Source organism: Pyxicephalus adspersus, chromosome Z (assembly GCF_032062135.1).
Source record: "Pyxicephalus adspersus chromosome Z, UCB_Pads_2.0, whole genome shotgun sequence".
In the NCBI taxonomy this organism is placed as follows: domain Eukaryota; kingdom Metazoa; phylum Chordata; class Amphibia; order Anura; family Pyxicephalidae; genus Pyxicephalus; species Pyxicephalus adspersus.
The window spans coordinates 67,094,421-67,105,501 of NC_092871.1; positions in this window are offsets into that span (position 1 = coordinate 67,094,421).

Consider the following 11,081-nt stretch of genomic DNA (forward strand, 5'->3'; position numbering starts at 1 on the left):
CTATGCAGGATAATTGAATCATACATGTAATAAACAATAATATGTATTCAAATTGTATTCATAATAACAGCGATATTAGGGGCTGTTATAAAGGAAGAGAAAAGAAAACCTACATATTCCTTTTTTAGGATATGTATGTTGTTGTTGTATGTTGTTTGTAAAACATCTGAGGGGAACAATATCCCAGACGAGTCAAAGGTGAGTTTCCTTAGGAAGGAAGGGGCTTTAGAATGAGCACCCAAAAAGAGGGCCCACAAAAAGACCTACAATAATATAAGTATATAGAATAAACAACTGAGATATAGTTTAAGAGGTTCAAAAGTATAGCTATTAGTTATTTTGCACAATAATGGGAGGTAAGTATATGGTAATAACGGGTAATAAATTGCTAACATCTTAAGAACTCCATCTTAAGATAATCATAAGAAAAAATATATATTAAATAAGACTGTATGCATTAGATGTACCTTCAGGTCATATGGTAATAATGGGTAGTGAATTGCTAACATCTTAAGAACTCCATCTTAAAATCATCATAAGAAAAAATATATTAAATAAGACTGTATTCTTTAGATGTACCTTCAGGTCCTGTAATGTCAAAGCACAGAGACCACAGCCACGGTCTGTGTGTGTAGTTGGCGCGCTGCCGAGTGAGCCTCCATATAAGGAATGGGAGACAGAGCGTGTACTGCATTAGTAACTGGCATCTAGAGCTGGGTGTAGTTACATAGTTACATAGTAGGTTAGGTTGAAAAAAAAAAGTCCATCAAGTTCAACCACTAGGGAAAAAACATGTATCCCAGATTTAAGTCCCTATAAGACATAGTTGGTCCAGAGGAAGGCAAAAAAAACCCTGGAACAATTTGCTTCAACAGGGGAAAACATTTCTTCCTGATTCCATGAGGCAATCGGATGTTCCCTGGATCAACAGTCACTGTAATTTTTATTTAAAGCCTTAATACCCATTTATATTCTGTGCTGCTAGAAAATCCAGCTTTTTTGTAAAGCAATCTTTAGTGGTTGCTGAAACTACTTCCTAAAGGAGTCGATTTCACATTTTCACAGACCTTACAGTGAAGAATCCCTTCCTTATCCGGAGCTTAAACTTTTTTTTTCTCCAGACGCAAAGAGTGTCCTCGTTATTTGTAATGATCATAAAGTGAATAATGGGGAAGAGAGTTTTCTATATGGACCGTTTTTATATTTATACAGGGTGATCATATCCCCCCTTAAACGTCTCTTTTTAAGGTAAAATAGATTCAGTTCAGTTAATCTCTCCTCAGGCTGAGCTCCTCCATTTCTTTTAATAATGAAGTTGCCCTTCTCTGCACTCTCTCCAATTCAACAATGTCCTTTTTGTGAACTGGTGCCCAAAAGTGGATTGCATATTCCAGATGTGGTCTGACAAATTCTTTGTACAGGAGCAGGATTATGTCTCCATCTCTGCAGTCTATTCCTCTTTTAATACAAGAAAGTTCTTTTCTAGCATTATATATTTCAGCTTGGCATTGCATGCTGTTTTTAAGTCTATGATCTACCAGAACCCCCAGATCCTTTTCCATTTCTGACTCCCCCAAATTTACTCCCCCTAGACAGTATGAAGCATGAATGTTGTTAGCACCCAAGTGCATAATTTTACATTAATCTATATTAAATGTCATTTGCCACTTGGCTGCCCAATCAAACAGTACATCCAGGTCTGCTTGTAGATTATAGACATCCGGTATGGACCTATTTCCATTACATAGTTTGGTGTCATCTGCAAACACAGAAATGGTACTTTTAATCCCAAACTCTTTATCATTTATAAAGATGTTAAATGTTAAAGGTCCCAAGAATAAACCCTGGGGTACATCACTAATAACCTTAAATTATTCAGAGTATGAAGCATTAACTACAACTCTCTGGATGCAGTCTTTAAGCCAGTTCTCTATCCATTTACAGATTGACTTTTCTAAACCTATTGACCCTAACTTACATATTAACCGTCTGTGGGGTACAGTGTCAAATGCTTTAGCAAAGTCCAAGTACACTATATCAACTGCTATTCCATTGTCTACCTGTTTACTTACTTCCTCATAAAAAGAGAGTAAATTTGTTTGACAACTTCTGTCCTTCTTGAAGCCATGCTGATTATCACTTATAATAATAATTTCTAGCAAAACTCCTCTATGTGGTTCTTTATCAAACTCTCTAGGACCTTTCCAAATATGGACATTAATCTAACTGGTCTGTAGCTACCTAGCTAATGACTTTGTTCCCTTTTTGAAGATAGGAACCACGTTGGCCTTAAGTAAATCCATTGGTACCTTGCTAGTGACTAAAGAGTATCTAAAAATTAAAAATAATGGCTTTGAAATAACCTGATGTAATCCATTAGGTCCTGGTGCTTTGTAAACCTTATTTTTTTTCAGCTGTTTATCAATCATATTATTCTGAGCCATTGTGACTCAATTTGGACTTGAGCTCAGCCATTTTCCTTTGTGTACACAAAGCTGCCTTGTCTTTATCCCGTTACCAACATAGTGACATCCTTTAGGGGCCTACATGCTCAGATCTGATCTTTTTGCTATTAATTTAAAAAAAAAACATTTGGAGTTTGCTTTAATTTCCTTTGCAATCTGTCTTTCATTTTGAAGTTTTGCACAATATAATCTCTTGTACTGTATTCTTTATAGTTTTCAAATGATGAAGGTGATCCTTCATTGTTATATTTCTTGTTCCTTATGGCTTTTTTAACATCAGCTGTGAGATACATAGGTTTTAATTTTAGCCTCTTAAACCTATTACCCTTTGGAATATGTTTTTCAGTGTGCTTTTGTAGAACAGACTTGAAACATTCCCATTTCTGTTCTGTGTTCTTTGAGGACAATATTGTCTCCCAGTCCAAGTCACAGGGAGCCACCCTTAAAATGATGGAAAATTTGCTCTCCTAAAATAAATAGCTTTATCTTTCCTGTTTTTGCTTCCTGTTTACAACTTACATTAAATTAAATCATATTATGGTCACTGCTACCCAGATTCTCTTTTATATGCACATTTGTTATAAGCTCTGCATTGTTAGAAAGAAACTAGGTCCAGAAGAGTATCATTTCTAGTTGGGGCTTCTATAAACTGTACCATAAAATTATCTTGTATTAAATTTACAAATTTCCCCCCTATTTGCTGTTCCTGTAGTGCCATTACTCCAGTCAATATCAGGGTAGTTGAAATCTCCTATGATTAAAACAACTCCCACTTTTTGCTGCTTTTTCTATCTGCGCTAGAAGTTGATTTTCTATTTCTTTCTTAGCACTTGGGGGCCTATAGCAGACTCCAATAATTAGTTGTTGTTAATTGAGTTATTCAACCTTACATTAAACTGCACCCATAATGCCTCAACCTCATCGCTTGTTCCATCCGCAATTTCTTCTTTCACATTCACTTTTAGGTCACTTCTCACATACACTTTCTACGGAATTTGAGGAAAACACCTCAGGCATTGATGATGCACTACTGGGCTGTCAGAATTTCTGGGTATACTCTCTTTCGTAAAGACAGAGTCAAACGAAAGGATGGTGGTGTCTGTCAGTATGTGAGAAGTGACATTAACTCAATTTAACAGAGAACCCTCAATTAGCTCATATTTAAATAATATAATGCCACATCCCAATTCACATTGACACTACTACAGAATTTGTTTGAGGAAATCACCTCGGCACATTAAAGACATTGTATTAATATTCATTAGATCAGATACCACAAAAGTATATGAAAAATTTATTAGGTAACAATATTAAAAAACAATCATAAAACAACCATTGATAACATCATTACAGATATAGATCACTTTTAGGTTGGATCTCAGGTGCAAACGAGTTTGACGCGTTTCGCGGATGGAACGTCCGCTTCCTCATGAACAAAATCACCTAAAATCATATACCACTCAACAATGATACATTTCATATTCAGTTTCAATATTTACAAACTTCTATTAAAATTTTCACTTACAAATAGTCCTCACATTGGTTTCCCAAATTAAAACATCCAGATAGACAACAGAATCCTTCCCTCAGCTGTTAACACATGCAGGTCATATCAGCAGACATGGGATGGAAGAGGCTGTACAACCTAATTCTATGACATATTTAATTAATTCAATTGATTCTTTCATATATATAATTTCCACTCCCAATATTTATACCATAAGTGTGTGGTGATTAAATATACACCCATATTTCTATCAGTGAACCAATATATACCCATATCTCCATATTGTCTAAATTTGGAATACAGATAAAGAAATACCTCAAGCCAGGTTAGCACTAATCCTGTGAGTAAGGTTCATTCATTTTTTAATCTCCCTCCTATTGCTGGTCACTTGAAAAAGGGAACAAGGTTCTTTTTCAGCCTCCCCTGTGCCAATGGCTATATACACAAGAAAGGTTCTCCCTTTTATCCCTTTCACTTAACCACCTGGGCATTTCACTGATGTCTAGATTTCTGTACCAAAAGCGCTACACTGTTTTTCATGAATTTTTTACACTGAATTTTACACTGAATTACACTTTACACTGAATTTTTTTTTTTAAATTGTAGACTTGTAACTTACAGAAATATGTCCGAACAAGAGTCTAGTAGATATCATGAATATAAAAAATGTTTGAAACACACAAACGTAAAAAAAAAAATTACTTTTAATAAAATTAAATAAAAAACACAAAAATCAGCTTAAACAAGAATACATAAATAAATCAAAAATACTGAAAATGCAATAATTCAGTATACTGTATAGTACTCTCTAGTGTGGTAAATTTTAAAACAGAGTCCAACGTCACATACCTATAGACAAAACCACAATAAATATTTTGTATTATTTTGGATTGGATTGGATACAGGACTTTGTATTGAATCCAATATAAAATATTTGAATTTCCCGCTACGACCCCCATCGACGGGCGCATGCACTGACATCATTAGGAATCGCCGAGGGATGCGTACGCGAACGCCGGGTGTTCTAATTCTTTCCGAACTTCTGTACTTCCATGCAAAAAGTATTACATTTTTTGCATGGAAATTTATTTTAGATTGTAGGCTATAATTCACCGAATTACTCAAAAATTACTTATAATTCACCGAATTACCGCATAACTCACCGAAATATGTCCAAAACTTTATAAATTTAATAATAAAATTTTTTTTATAAAATATTATATAAAGATTTCTTTGTACTGGACTCAATACAGCTTTTTTGTATTGAGTTCAATACAAAGTTATTTAAATTTCCCACCCCGCCTCCCTCACCGAGGCATGCAGCGACGTCACCGGGAAACCCGGAGATCGTCACTGCAATCGCTGGGAGAAGAAGGAAGAGGACAGACGTGTCCGGAGGAGCTGCGGGGACCGGGTATGTATTTTCTTTCAGTTGTAATCCGATAGTCATCTAATGTATCACAATCGGATTGCAATATAACGTTTGTTTATATTTTTAACCACTTGAGAAAAGTTCGGGTTTAACACTTTTTACAAGTGTTTTTACCCCGAACCAAGGTCGGGTTTAACGGCCAGGTGGTTAAATGATTATAAAGTTTATTAAACAACAGAATAATTTAGCCTAATTGATTTTTTACCTTTCTTATTCAGCCTTTTGTTAGAACATGGCATGTTTGGATATACATAAATTAACAAAGAAAACAAAAACAAGTTTTATTTTAAACTTATTTTATGAATAAATATTTATGAGTAAATATGAATATATACACTTGTTAGTTAACACATAAAAATAATCCTTACATAATTGTTAGACCTTTAGATAGACAGTTCTCATACTTATCATATGATGGTTCATGTTGAACTCTCTTAGCATTTGTACTATTTTTCATTTTTTTCCTTTTTTTAAGAAGCATGAGAATCAATTTAAATAATATAATATAGTACAATACACATGCTAACCTGTTATATCAACTGTTTCTCACACCAATACAGCCCAATTCTGTAGACATTGGATTCAGTACCCATATCAACTCTTGTTCCATATGTTCTCCTTTCTCTCATTTTCTTTATGCTATCCTACAAAAATGGTTTATAGCTTAACATTTCATTTAAGCAAGGGGCATGATGGGTTGCTTTTAGATCATAGATCCATTTTGCTTCCCTTCGTAACAATTATGTTGTGTAATATTCCCCTCTGGGTTTGAGTGGAACCATTTCCAAGGCTATAAATCTCATCAAATCTACGTTAAAAGTATGATATATCTCCATATGATGACCAAGGGGGGTTGTGATCCTCCCACTTCTCACCGAATAGACATGTTCGTATATGCGTTTGTTGAACTGTCGCTTGGTCTTACCTACAAAAAACTTGTGACAACTACAAAATGCTAAGTATATGGTACCAATAGATTTACATGTGACTCTTTGTTTTACTTTGATAGGAATACCAAACAGATCTTTCCTTGAATAGATCCACCTACATTGCCCGCATGTGTCACAGGCAAAAGTGCCTATAATAGGCTCCAAGTTCTTTTGAACCATAGCCCCTGATTCATCAAGCAGAATCGGATTATCGCTCACGCATTCGTATTCGCGATCCGAAATCGTACGCCGTCGCGCTATTCAGCAACTGAAAAAGCTTGCGTCCGGAGCCGCGCATTTCCGGCAGGTTTACACTGGTATTGCTTATTATTATGAAGGCAGGAATCCGGCTGGCAGTGAGGCGAGTGTACGCGCACACTTGAGTCCGGACCGCGGTAAACCGCGATCGATGGCCGCGCGTACTTTCGCGCTTCCAGCGAGCGCGAATTTTATTTATGAATCAGGGGCATAGTCTCATTAAAAAGGCTGTGAACTAATTTATCCCGTAGAGATGGCAGCTTCCTATATACAAAGCTCGGGTAGCTACCCACACATTTGCTCAGATGTGGGTCTGATAGCAGAATGGGCCAAAATGTTTTACATATATTTGCTATTTCTTGATTTTGTGTCGAATGTTTGGTTATAATTCGAAGAATATCCTGTTGAGTTTCTAAATGTTTCTTTTTAAATACTAATTCTGAGCATTCTGTCCCTTAGCTTTATGGTAGGCCTTTTTCAGAGCATTTCTACTGTACCCCCTTTCCAGTAATCTTTCACATAAATCTTTTGGTGCAGTTTCAAAATCGTTTTTCAATGTGCAATTCCTCCTGATTCTTAAATATTGTGAATATGGTATGCTGTTTTTCAGGGGTACAGGATGTAACCAAATATTCGGCACAACATCAAGAAATAGCAAATATATGTAAAAAAAAAATATTTTGGCCCATTCTGCTACCAGACCCACATCTGAGCAAATTTGTGGGCAGCTACCCAAGCTTTGTACATAGAAAGCTGCCATCTCTATGGGATAAATTAGTTCACAGCCATTTTAATGAGACTATGAATAAAAAAAACTTGGAGCACTTTTGCCTGTGACACATGCGGGCAATGTAGGTGGATCCATTCAGGGAAAGATCTGTTTGGTATTCCTATCAAAGTAAAACCTAAGTTAAAACAAAGAGTCACATGCAAATCTATTGGTATCGTAAATTTAGCATTTTGTAGTTGTCACAAGTTTTTTGTAGGTAAGACCAAGCGACAGTTCAACAAACGCATATACGAACATGAAGTGGGAGGATCACAACTCCTTAGTCAACACAGAGGAGGAGATTATGATACAGAATTGTTACTAAGGGAAGCGAAATCAATCTATGATCTAAAAGCAACCCATCCACCTTGCTTAAATGAAATGTTAAGCTATAAACCATTTTTGTAGGATAGCATATAGACAATGCCCCTGATTCATCATTGAAATCCGCGATCGCTGGAAGCACGATAATACGCGCGACCAGCGATCGCGGATTACCGCGGTCCGGGACTCAAGTGCGCGCGTACACAATGTCTAGTCTAGTCTTGATCCTAATAAAATCCTTCCCTCCCATACACACAAAAGTATGTGATTTTAGAAAAACCACTGCACAGCCTTAATACTCCATGACCATGATATGCTTAAATGCCAGTTTTAGATTAGACCTGGTGTACAGGTATTTACTTTTTATTTTCAAATCATTAATTAAAAGCTGAACACTAAGCAGATAAATAGACAATTTTTTTGTAGTTTTGTATTCATTAAAGTGTCATTAAACTCATATTTAAAAAGCCAATACAATGAACCTGATTTATTAAAGCTCTCCAAGACTGGAGAAAATAAACTATCATAGGAGGACCTGTGTGATCCAGAAAACCTGGTATGGATCTGGACCAGGACTAAAAACACTTGACTGTTAACTAATAACACATGGTCACCCAGATTTTACTATGATCATCTATCTTCTTCCTTGGAGGGCTTAAAAATCAGGCCCAGTGTGTGATTGGCACAGTACTTTATAGGAAAGGTATGTAATAATGTGTATATTTCACTCAGATTCCTGCACTTTATTTGTTAAAAGGCTCCAAAAAAGATCAGTTTGTCTTTTGCATAGTATTTTGGGAAAACTGCATTGTCAATAACATTGATTATCATAGTCAATATTATTGATGACATCATCACATCATTTTTGTTAAAATCATCATCACTGAAATCAATAATATAATTTATGACATGTATCAATAAAATTACACTGGGGAACGCATTTTTTGTTGAATTAGATCTTACACTTGTTTTTTACTAATTTTGGGGTGGTAAATCTAGAAATAACCCCAGTTTTTTGCTATCACATCCAGTTTTTACGATACAGGGTACCCTAAATTTTTGTAAAAAACATACAAATTTTACATACAATGAAAAAAATAATTAAATAATAACCTGAATGTACTGTTTATTTAAATTTCTTTTGTTCATACAAAGGATTTATTGTTACTCTATGACATTTTTTTTACAGGAAAACAATTAAAAAATTAACCAGGTAAGTCGTTAAGGTAAACATTCACGCTTATAGCTTTTCCTGGAGTGTTCAGTGTTAGGACAATCCTGCCGGATGCTCCAACAATAGTCAGCCATCATATGTACATCCCATCTACAGGGAGTAGTGCCAACAAAGAGAGAGCAGGATGAATAATACATTTTTACAGATATTTGGGAACCATATGCGTACAATAAACAATGTGGCAAACTGAAGACCAAGAAAAGCAGTCCAATATAATGGGTTCAAGTGAGGCTTGTAAACTTGCTGAGTTCCAGGAGTGCAGGATGATGATTCAGTCAAAGAGATGGTTTGAAGAAATACCAGTTTAGAATGGTAGCAGCAGCAGCAGAGGATAGGTTGGAGTCCAGGTGGATAAATCAGTCCAAAGGCAGGAGATAGAAATGACAGAGTATAATTATATGTCCAAATCTGTTCCAATTCCTGTGTCAATTCCCTGGATTAATTACCACTGCACTTATAATTTGGGCACTTGAGATTTGGGCACGTGGCCAGGGTCCCAACGTGACCTTGCCTGTTGTTTAAATGGAAGTGCTTTGGGTTCTGATTATGGATTAAATAATAGACCACATCAATGTAATTTATCCAAAAAAAAACATTTTATCAAACATTTCTCACTGAAAATTTCCAAACAAGGGTGCAATATTATTGAAAAATAATATATAATTTAAATGCAGATTTTAGAAAAAAAAATGTTTTACTTTTTTAGTAGACATCCTGGGTGTGATAGATTTTGAAGCAGGGTGCTGCACAAAGTCCACCATCACAGTCAGGAGAGTAGAACCTGGTTTCTTTGCTTTTTTTTCCTTCCTCTGTCATCGGTCTTTGAGCAGCAAACCACGCACATCCTTGTAGGCGCTGCCTTTTTCTGGGTTGGTGGGATGTATTCAATGAAGTGACGACCAGTCAGGCCTTCTGGGTTGAGAGCGGTGGAAGCACGAGGTCTAGGTCTATTCAAAGCCACTGATGGTGTTTGGTGGTTCTTGACTATGGATTCTGAAACTTGCAAAACTAAGTCTGAATGATTCACTGGCCTCTGACTATTTTTTCTGTACAGAATGTAGGCATTCCATAGGCACTGCTCAACTAGATGCCTGAAAATCAATTTGTAGTACTTCCTTTGTTGTATCCTCATCGCTGGGTAGAATGTCATGGCTTGGTCAGTTCTGTCGACACCTCCCATGGTGTTGTAGTCAATCACCACCTGTGACTTCATCACTTCTTTCCCATGTTTTGTGTGTACCAGAATGGTGGAGGCATCATGGACAGTACTCATCAGACACACATCTTTCTTGCCTTTCTGCCAGGTAACAATTTCTCCTGTTTTCAGCTTTTCTTTTGCAAACAGTGATGGCAGGTTAGCCCTAACGGTTCCATAGGCGACTGTTCTGTGTTGCAGAAGGAACTCATAAAGCTCAGGAGAGGTGTAGAAATTGTCAGTTGTGGCACAATAGCCCTGGCCTAGCAATGGCTCAATGAGGGATAGCACTGAAGATGTTGCCAATCCATAATGGCTGTATCTGGGGGTTGAACTGTGTCCCTTTTCCAGTGTAAAGTACTTATTTTCATATGTTCCCAGATGAGGATTCACACAGCATATACGTTTGCACGCCAAATCATACCCTCTGTGACGCAACACACTGCACCTAGCTGAGCCTCCCCTTGTAAGCCATTAGACTTTTGTCAATGCTGACATCTCTTTCTGGTACATTGGTTTGCTGGAAATTCTTTAGAATCATCTGAGACACTTCCAAAATTTTTGGTGCAGGATGGGTAGTCCCATCAAATTCTTCATTGTTTGCGAAGTGCAGGTACATCATGATGGGGGAAAAGCGGTATTCTGGCATGACTGTGCCAAAGAATGAAGTGGCAATCATTTTATTCTTGGACCAGTACCACTTCTGCAGGGGTTTCCCACAACTCCCTGCAGGATCACCAAGCCCAAAATCAGCCAAATGTCATCTTTGGTCACAGGTTCCCACTTTCTGGGTATTGCAAACCTCAGGTGTGGAGCACCTTGTTGTTGTCCAGCGTACCTGCATAAAACAAAATCAAAAAGGTATTTTAGGATATGTTCTTTTATAGTGTGGTGAAGGTTGCAAGTAATATGTTAGCAAACACAGAGCAGCATATATGTTTGCAGAAAAAAATATAAAAATTTAGCAA